The following is a 10,842-nucleotide window of genomic DNA, read 5'->3' on the forward strand; positions in this document are numbered from 1 at the left end:
GTGGGGAGCGGAGACATAGGACGGAAGGTCCGAACTCCGTGATCGTTTGAGTGTGTTTGAGTTTGTCATTGGCGCATTTGCTTTTGCATTTATCTGATATCACCAATTATGCATTGCTCATTTATTTCATCCACTATCTAGTTAATATTGTTTACCCTTGTGTTAGTTTTATATCCTTGCACATACATTGCCTATATCTCTTTGTTAGGATATATCTTGTTATTCTTATTGCTTATCCTAGCTTATATATCTTGTTGTATTTCATACTTGCTAGGATAACTTGTTAATTAGTTTTTAATTAGCATAAAATTGGATTAGATTAGCATAAGACCCTAATCACCCCCCCCCCTCTAGGGTCTAACAGATAACACTAGGGGTAGTGCAATTGAACCCCTCAATGACACTGAGGGTGGCCAAATTCCTTCTTCTCGACATCGTTCAAGGAGAAATGAAGATGAAGACATGAAGCAGACGGAGGTCAAATCTGTCACCACCCCCATCAGGCGCTATCCCAAAAGAAAGAAAGTTGAGGGAAGCCAACCGGAGTTCATACCCAAGTTTGTTGTTGATATTAATCAAACATTACAGCGACAACCACAAGATAAATCGCCACAACAGTCGCTTCAGATGCGACGATACTCTTTCAAAGATGATGAGGTTCCAGCCATCCTCAAATCCCTCCTAAAAAATGACAAAATCAAGCTCCCACCTATTAAAAATCAGGAGGAAGCTAACGGGAGTTCAGACCCAAAATATTGTGAATACCACAGGAGAGTCCATCATCCTACCAAGACTTGTATCACTCTCCAAAATACAATACAGGCCTTAGTTGAAGCCGGTGTTTCAATGGCAGAACAAACCGAATAAGAACGACAACCACACTCCGAAAAGTATACGAGTATAAACTGCTTCTTTCAAAACTCCAACAGGTATGTGAGTATAAACTGTTTCCTTTGTATCCAACGAGAAGTTCCTGGAGAATATTATACAGGATATTCTAAAGGATAACTCGATATCAACAAAGAGGGGTTGGAAATAAGATATTGCTTATTGACCCAGTCTCGCCAAAGAGCTAGGGTCGAATATCTCGTAGTTTTTAGTGATTCTCAATTAATTTGAACCCAAATGGGAAGGACCATTCGTAGTAGAGACAGTCTACTCAATGGGCGCATATCGCCTTGTTACCAGGGATGGCGACCGGTTTATGATGTCGATAAACGACAAATTCCTGAAAAAATACTACCCTTAGTATATTCAGGATAACCAATGTATCGGGAAGTTCCCGGAAGAATAGTACATGTGGTATTCTTAAGGATAACCCAATCACTATAAAAGTAATAAATAAGAGATACACATTTAAACTCTGAATGTCAGAATGTTTCCTTTTATTGTTATCGAATTCACTAATTCTCATGAATTCTTTTACTGAGGCGAGATTCGCCCTTTTAACAGATAAATCTTTCCTCGCAAAATTCCCCTCTAATCAAATCAATTGACGGTGGGCCCACCAAAATTTCTATCCACCGAGTCATGGTAATTTTCAAAGATTGACGTGTTAAGTCCTGATTACTTAACATCAAAAATCCTCCATCGAGTGGCTAGTACAAGCCGGAGTTTCTACTGCTACCTGTATTCCACTCTCTTTGCTTTCAGGTCAAACCTATAAAAGTTAGGGCCAAATCCAGATTCCTCTCTCGATTCCTTCCATGAACGAGAGGTCCAATTTCAATTTGAGCAATCAAACCTATAAAAGTTAGGATTGTCTCCGAACTCACTTAGTCAAACCTGCAGATAGTTAGGACTAATATCGAGTCATTCCTTTCAATAAACGAAAGACTTCCATCTTTTCCTTTTCAGCCAAACCTATAAAAGTTAGGGTCGAAATCGGAATTTCCCCTCAATAAATGAGGAACTCTTTTTTTGGATCAAGCAACCAATCCTATAAAAATTAGGGTTGCTTGAATCTTTTCGATTCTCGGAGTGGAGATCCCACTCCTAGTTTCATCTTTCCAGATTCTGGGGGTGAGATCTCACTTTGAGTTTCCTTTCCAACTAAAGATAGAATATAAAATTCTTACTCTTTAGTGCTGGGAGATAGAATATAAAATTCTTCCTCTTCTATTTTCTTGTTCGTCTTTACCCTAAACAAGACCTGGAGATAGAATATAAAATTCTTCCTCTCCAGCATCGAATTTGTCTTTACCCTGAGAAAAGACACAATTCTCAACCTCTAATCCGCACACTTTATGCACGGGGAATTTTATCTCGACTCCTAAATAGAGATAAGCCTACGCCTAACACGCGTTGCCGGTTTAGTCTTTCACCGATTGAGAAAGACACCAGAGTATAATTCTGGGGACTTTTATCCCGAATCCTAAGTATGGATGAGTCAACGCCTAATACGCGTTGCCGGGTGCCATATTCCCGTAAAAACTAGTGAAGTCTATGTATTCAAAATCATAGCACTAAGTCTAAGGGAAGTAATTCTCTTAGCACAACGTTACATACGGAACGGACTTATATAACCCGTATGCTAGCCCGATTCAAACGGTAATCGGTAAAGGCTCGTCAAACCCGTTGAGGGCTGGGGGTTTGCCAAAAATCCTAAGTCCATGTCTAACACACATCTTCGGTTTAGTCTTTCACCGATTAAAAAAGACACCAGAGTATAAGTCTGGGGAATTTTATCCCGAAGCCTAAGAAGGGATAAGCCATCACTTAATACATGTTGTCAGGTGCCATATTCCCATAAGAAATGGCAAAGTCTATGTATTCAAAATCATAGCATTAAGTCTAAGAGAAGTAATTCTCTTAGCACAACGTTAAATGTGAAACGGGTTTTAATAATTCATATGCTAGCCCGATTCAAACGGTAATCGGTAAAGGCACATTAAACCCGTTGATGGCTGAGGATTTGCCAAAAATCTTATAAGCGTTATGTCCACTGGGTTCACAATCAACAAAGAAACATCATGACAAAAGGAGGAGTGCACTAAGGAAAAGACTTTGTTTCATTAATAAAATTAGGCCAAATGGAGATACAAGAAGACGTCTCAAATCAGATTTAACAAACTGAAGGAAGCGATTTTAGCCTTAACAGCGGCAAGCTTCTCTACCTGTTCCACTCAAACCTTCTCCTCCTCTTTCTTCTAAAGCTTGGCATTAGCGAGAGCGGTGGCGGCGTCGGCAACCGCGTCTTCTCGATACAGTGCGTGGAGGGCCTCCAATTCTCCTTTATAAACACTTTAAACTCTGGTGCTCTCAAGCTCAAAATCCTTTAGAGTCCTCTCCCCTAGGACGGTCCTAATCCTCGTACTATCAGCAATGTTGTTATAAGCATCCATCTTAGTCTGCAGATGATGTTGCCGTTCATACAAATTTGCAATGATAATTTCTTGCCCCGATATGCGTTTCGCTCGGGCTTTATGCCCGTGCATCCTCTGAACCCGAGCATCGATCATGTGCGGCGTGGCTTCATCATGTGAGTCGGAGTATACTAGCTCTTCCAAGCGATACATGAGTTCCTCTAAGCAAGTCAACTTTAAATTACATCGCCTAGCTAGCCGGATACCGCCTACACGCTAAATATCCTTAAGACTATCTGCTATGAAAGGGAGCAAATCATAAAATCTTCCCCGCCCAAAACTAATGGCGGTGGCCGTTTGTTGCATAGCTTTCTCTAACTTTTGGAGGATGCCCTGCACGGATCCGGAGACCAGGAGGGCAGATTCTTGGCCAGACATAATTGGAGCAATGGGATCCTCTTCCCCCTCATCGTCGGATATTATGATGATTTTGGGTCTCACTATCCTCCCATCGCAGGAGTTCAACTGAGGAGTCGGACCAATAGCCTGCCTATCAACAGCAGAAGCAAAAATCTCTCCACTGCAACCACTAGTAGCATGGGAGGGAAGACGGTCTGCGGGGAATTCAACTGCGACAAAACAAGGGTAGAATCAGAAAATTATCCATGAATTATAAGATGGCGAGATAGGATCATCCATTGAGCAATTGGCGAGACAATTTTGGGTATGCATCATCACGTAAGCAATGTGGTAACGTACCCCGACCTACACAGTGCAATACAACACGAAATCGCCCTAATATGCCGGAAGATTTGAATTGACTAAGCAAAACAAATCCCCTGAAACCTCGATCCCCGCGAAGGAGGACGTCGGTTCTTCCCGATTGACCCGCGAAGGGGCCAAACGAGGGCATGACAGAACCATAAATCTCCTGAAACCTCAATCCCCGCGAAGGAGGACGTCGGTTCTTCCCGAATGACCCGCGATGGGGTCAAACGAGGATACAGAAAGCACAAATGCTCACCCCCGAAAGAGAATGCCGTAGAAGAGGAAGCTACAGGAGTCTCCCTCTCGCTATGCTATGAAGAGGAGTGACTCCTATGAAATCGCGATCGGCGCGAAGACATGGATAACCTGCGAAAAAAAGGGAAATTAAGAACATTAACTAAAATCCTATAAAAAAATAGGATTTTATAGTTGAAGTCTAATTAAACCTATGAGTTTTGCGCATGCAAACAATGGGCTCAGGTTGCAGTACGAACCCTCACGATGATTTCTTTTGGTGAAATACCCAAAATACCCCTCATGTTCGAGGCTAAATTCTAGTCACGGGCGCGTTCGAATTTGGGCCATGATCATCATGTTTGTTCACCTAACACCCCCAATATCTCACAATTTTGGCTAACTTTACAAATAAACCCTTCTGTAAAATTTGGCCAATTTTGTAAATAAACCCCTCCACAAATTTCGATCTAGTTTCCACATACCCTTCTCAAAATTTTGGTCATGGATTTATGGTCTAAACTCTTGAAATTTCAGCCCTAAAATTTTAGCCCTTTTGCAAATAAACCCCTCTACAATATTCGGTTGCTTTTTACAATTAAACCCCTCAAACAATGTTGATTCTTTTGTATGAAAACACCCCTCGACGTTTGGCCAAATAGGTGTGGAATTTCAGTCCCAAATTTCAGTCCACTTTTGCAAAAAAGTCCCAAATTTTAGTCCACTTTTGCACAAAAAACCCTAAAATTTCGGCCATATTGCATTCTTGCATAAAACTCCCCAAATATTGGTCCATACATACAATCCATCATCAAGATCCTATCTTTTTCACAAAACCTAACTCATGAGAACAAAAGCTATGATTTTTTGTATACAAATTCATGGTATACCCTCATTACAAGCATAAAGTTGGAATCTTTCTTAAAAAAAAGAGAGAGAGAGTTTTGAAGGAAAACTTACCCAAATCAAGAAGCTTCCCTTGAGCTTGAAGATGAAGAAAAACCCTAGCCTTGAGAGGAGAATATTTTCGGCCAAGATAGGAGCACAAAATCCGAATTTATGACGAGAAGGTTAAGGGGTTTTAAAGAGAAAAGTTCTAATGGGTTTAGAGTTCATGAATAAGAGAAACCATGGTGTTTGGATAAGAAGAAGGAGAAGAAGTTTAGGGGGGAAAGGAATCCCTTTTGAAAATTTTGAAAGAGGGGGAAAGTACACAACACAAAAGACAAAAAAAAAAGAGGGGAAAGAGACATGTGTCTCGGCCTTTGGGCCGAGACACCCAAGGGTGTCTCGGCCAAGGCTAAGACACCCACGGGTGTCTTGGCCCAGTTCGAGCCCCCAGATATGTTTATCAAGCCCGAATTTCGCCCGTTTTCGTCGGTTATTGGATATTTCGATAAAAACCAACACTAGTCAACATCGGGCGATCCGAAACCCTAAGGTTAACGCTAGTCAACGCGTAACCCTAGGTCAAGGCCAATCAACGCGTTGCGATGAAAAAGTCAACATCGGGTGATCCAAAACCCTAAGGTCAACGCCGGTCAACACGTAACCCTAGGTCAACGCCAATCAACGTGTTGTGATCCAAAATCCTAAGGTCAACGCCTATCAACGCGTAACCCTAGGTCTACACCAATCAACGCATTGCGATGAAAAAGTCAACATCGGACGATCCGAAACCCTAAGGTCAACTCCGGTCAACGCGTAACCCTAGGTCAATGCCAATCAACACGTTGCGATGAAAAAGTCAACAACGGGCGATCTAAAACCCTAAGGTCAACGCCAGTCAACGCGTAACCCTAGGTTAACGCCAGTCAACGAGTTGTGACCAAAAGTCAACATCGGACGATCCAAAACCCTATGTTAATGCCGGTCAACGCATAACCCTAGGTCAACGTCAATCAACACGTTGCGATCCGAAACCCTAGGTTAACGTCGGTTAATGCCAGCCAACGCGTTGTGATCCAAAACCCTAGGTTACCGCTGATCAACACGTAACCCTAGGTCAACGCTAATCAACGCATTGCGATCCGAAACCCTAGGTTAACATCGGTCAACGTGTAACCCTAGGTCAATGCCAGTCAACGCGTTGTGACAAAAGGTCAACATATGGTGATCTGAAACCCTAAGTCAGCACGATGCGACGGAGATGGTCAGTTCTAAGTCAACTTAACAACACAAGCCCAAACTCAACTCATCAGTTTTAGATTTGAGATTTTGACGATGGCCAGACGATAAACGCAGCACCGAAAGAACTTCAGCTATTCGTCAAAGCATCGAATAGATTGAAAATCGAATGAGTCAAGAATTAAAGCTAACTACAGGTCCTTTACACTAACCGAAGGCTGGATCAATCACATCCAAAGTATTCCAGCCTCTTCTATAAAAGAAACGAGTCTGGAACACTTTGGAGGGGGTATCTGTAGGCGTTAAAAATTACCTATAGGTCTCCACGAGCAGCTCAAAGCTAAGAGAAGATGATGAATGTCACTATCCAAGTCACAGAAGCTTGATTGACGTTGACGAATGCTTAAAGTGAATCGACGAACTATGTGAAGTAACGGAGTTTCAGAATAACGAAGATACGAATTGATCGGGAACCCCGTGTCGCTTACAAAGGGCGAAACACCGCTCGTATCCCAGCTTAATCCATAAATATCTAATCATAGGAGCTTATATAACTCCTCGCCGGCTTTCCAACGCACTTTGAATCACTTAAATCCGAGTTCAGATGAAGAAGTTATGGCGGAAACGGACAAGTGTGAAAAACGAAACGTCTCAGCATGAGCTAGGACACCCCGAGGTGTCTCGGCCTAACCGAGACACCCCAAGGTGTCTCGGCCTCGCTGAGACACCCAAGGGTGTCCTGGGCCCTAAAAATGTCAGATTTTGATGGTTAGGTGATTTTAACCGCCTGGATTCCCCGGAGCCTATAAATACAGCCCCAGGGCCTTTATTTTTTCGGATCTGGAATTTTGGAGATTAGGCGAAGCCCTGCCGGACTGAAGATTGATCAAGTTGGTCAGCACAAGAGAGAAAGTTTCTTCAGATCTACATCGCCCGTGTCCGTTCCTTAAGATTATCCCGTTGTGATAATCTTAAGAAGAGCAATTATCTCGCCGTTGTCGAGATAAGCACTTCTGCTTCTAGATTCCTTCGTGAATCGACGAAGTTTTGAATCTGATCTAATTGTCAGGTAGTCCACGGATATTGACATCCCCATCACCGGCCAAAAACTCAGGCGAGCAAGAGACGACGAACGAATCTTGTGTTATTTTTGAGAGAGTTGTAGTCCTTTATTTCTTTCTTTTGTTGAACATTTGAATTCTTTATAAACAATTAAAATTATAATGAATTCATCAATGAAGGTAACTTTTAGCGAAAACAATAAGTAATGGAACAGTATGAAACATTAACAAACCTCTAATAGATAATGTTTTATTAGTAGATTCTTTAAAATATAATCTTCTAAGTATAAATAAACTATGTGATAAAAATTTTAAAATTATATTTAAAAAGATTCATATCTTATATATGATCATGATTTAACAAATATCTTGTTTAAAGGTTTTAGAAAGAAAGATATATATGTTTTATCTATGAATTTTTACTCAAATGATCATCGTTTAGTTGCATCTTTAAATGATTCATTATTATGGAATAGAAGATGTGGACATATTAATTTTGAAAAATATTTTATGTATTTCTAAAAATAATTTAGTAAATAGCTTACCTAAAATTGTAAATAAGAAAAATCATTTTTGTGACGCATGTAAACAAGAAAAAAATGCATAAATCTTCTTTCAAATCTAAAGGTGTTGTTTCTACAAATAGACTATTAGAATTATTACATATGGATCTATTTGGACCTTTTAGAATTGCATCTTTAAAAAAAGTAGATATACATTTATCATTATTAATGATTGTTCAAGATATACATGGGTTATGTTTTTAAAACATAAAAATGATACTTTTGATGAGTTTTCTACATTTTGTAAAAAGATACAAAATTAAAAATCCACTACTATTATCACTATTAGAAGTCATCATGATGGTAAATTTGAAAATAAATTATTTTTTGATTTTTGTAATAAAAATGATATTTCACATGATTTTTTATTTCCTTACACTCAACAACAAAATGAAGTTGTTAAAAGGAAAAATAGAACTTGACAAGAATATGCTAGAACAATGTTAGTTGAGTCTATTCTACCAAAATATTTTTGGGCAGAATCAATTAATAGTGCATGTTATGTTCAAAATAGAATTTTATTAAGATCTATTTTAAATAAAATAAGTTTTGAATTATTTTACAATGCATTTCTAAAGTTTCTTATTTTAAAGTATTTGGATGTAAATGCTATATATTAAATACAAAAAAAAACTTAGACAAATTTGATTCTAAATCAGATGAAGGTATTTTTGTAGGTTATTATATGCATAGTAAAGCTTATAGAATTTTTAATAAAAAGACTTCTACAATAAAAAAATCATTACATGTTTCTTTTGATGAATCTAATTCTAATTCTAATAATAATGATAATAATCATGATGATGATGATTTTGTTAATCAATCACCTCCTATTGTTGATGAATTCTAATAATAATGATAATAATCATGATGATGATGATTTTGTTAATCAATCACCTCCTATTGTTGATGATAATACTAATGATACTAATGTTTTATGATGATGATGATTTTGTTAATCAATCACCTCCTATTGTTGATGATAATACTAATGATACTAATGTTTTATCGAAAGCATATGTAGAAGTTAGAAATCATCCACGTAATTTGATCATAGGTGATATTTCTCGTGGTGTACAAACTAGATCACAATTAAACTTATTTACACATGCTACATTTGTTTTAACAATAGAACCTAAAAATATAAAAGAAGCATGTAAAGATAATTTTTGGATAATTGCTATGCAAGAGGAACTCAACAATTTATAAGAAATAACGTTTGGGATCTTGTACCTAGACCTCAAAATAAATCCATTATAGGAACCAAATGAATATTTCGAAATAAATTGGATGAATCTGGATAAGTTATTAGAAACAAAGCCAGATTGGTTGTACAATGTTATAATCAAGAAGAATGTATTGATTATGATAAAACTTATGCACTGGTTGCTCATTTAGAATCTATAAGAATTTTACTTGCATTTGCATGTTTTATGGATTTTACATTATATCAAATGGATGTTAAAAGCGTATTTTTAAATGGTTTTATTAAAGAAGAGTTTTTTGTAGAACAACCTCTCGGATTTAAACATGAAAGCTTTCCAAACTATGTTTTCAAACTTAAGAAAGTTTTATATGGTCTTAAACAAGCACCCCGTGCTTAGTATGATAGACTAAAAAACTTTCTTTTAACTTCCGAATTTGAAATTAGGAAAGTTGATTCTAGACTATTTATTATGAAAATAAATAAAGTATATTATTAATTCAAATATATGTAGATGATATTATATTTGGATATACTAATAATGATTTTTTTAAGAGTTTGCTAAGACAATGCAGGATAAATTTGAAATGAGTCACATGGGTGAACTTAACTTCTTCCTTGGACTTCAAATCAAACAATTAAAGGAAGAAATTTTCATCAATCAAAGAAAATATGCTAAAGAATTACTCAAACACTTTGGATTGGACAACACTACTAGCAAACCAACACCAATGAGTATAAGTACATCACTTGACAAAGATGAAAATTGTAAGGATGGTGATCAAAAGCTATATCGAGGTATGATTGGATCACTTCTTTACATTACTGCTAGTAGACCCGATATTATGTTTAGTGTTTGCTTATGTGTAAGATTTCAATCAAATCCTAAAGAGTCACACCTTAAAGTTGTGAAAAGAATTTTTAGATATCTTAAAGATACTACAGATTATGGTTTATTTTATCTTAAGAATAGCACATTTGATTTAATATCATATAGTGATGCTGATTTTGCCGGGTGCAAATCCGATAGGAAAAGTACAAGTGGTACATATCACTTTTTAGGATATTTACTTGTATCTTGGTTTAGTAAAAAATAAAATTCAGTATCTTTATCAACAACTGAAGCAGAATATATTGTTGTAAGTTTTGCATGTGTACAAGCTTTATGGATGAAACAAACATTATTCGATTATGGTATAGTTTGTCCCACATCCTCCATAATGTGTGATAATACTAGTGTCATTAATTTATCTAAAAATCCTATCTAACATTCACGTACAAAAAATATTGATATTAGACATCATTTTTTATGTGATCATGTGCTTAAAGGTGATATTTCTTTAGATTTTATTTAAACTGATAAACAAGTTGCAGATATTCTAACAAAACCATTAAAAGAAAAAATATATGTTAAATTAAGAAGAGAATTAGGTATATGTTCAATTAAAGATTTAAACTAAGTTTTAAAATTAATACATATGCATACATAGTCTTAATAGTCGACTAATTATGTTAGTAGTCGACTACATACACAAACATTGCATATATCACATTCTGTTGATTTCCTAGTAGTCGACTAA

This window comes from Asparagus officinalis, chromosome 8 (assembly GCF_001876935.1).
Source record: "Asparagus officinalis chromosome 8, Aspof.V1, whole genome shotgun sequence".
Taxonomy (NCBI): Eukaryota; Viridiplantae; Streptophyta; class Magnoliopsida; order Asparagales; family Asparagaceae; genus Asparagus; species Asparagus officinalis.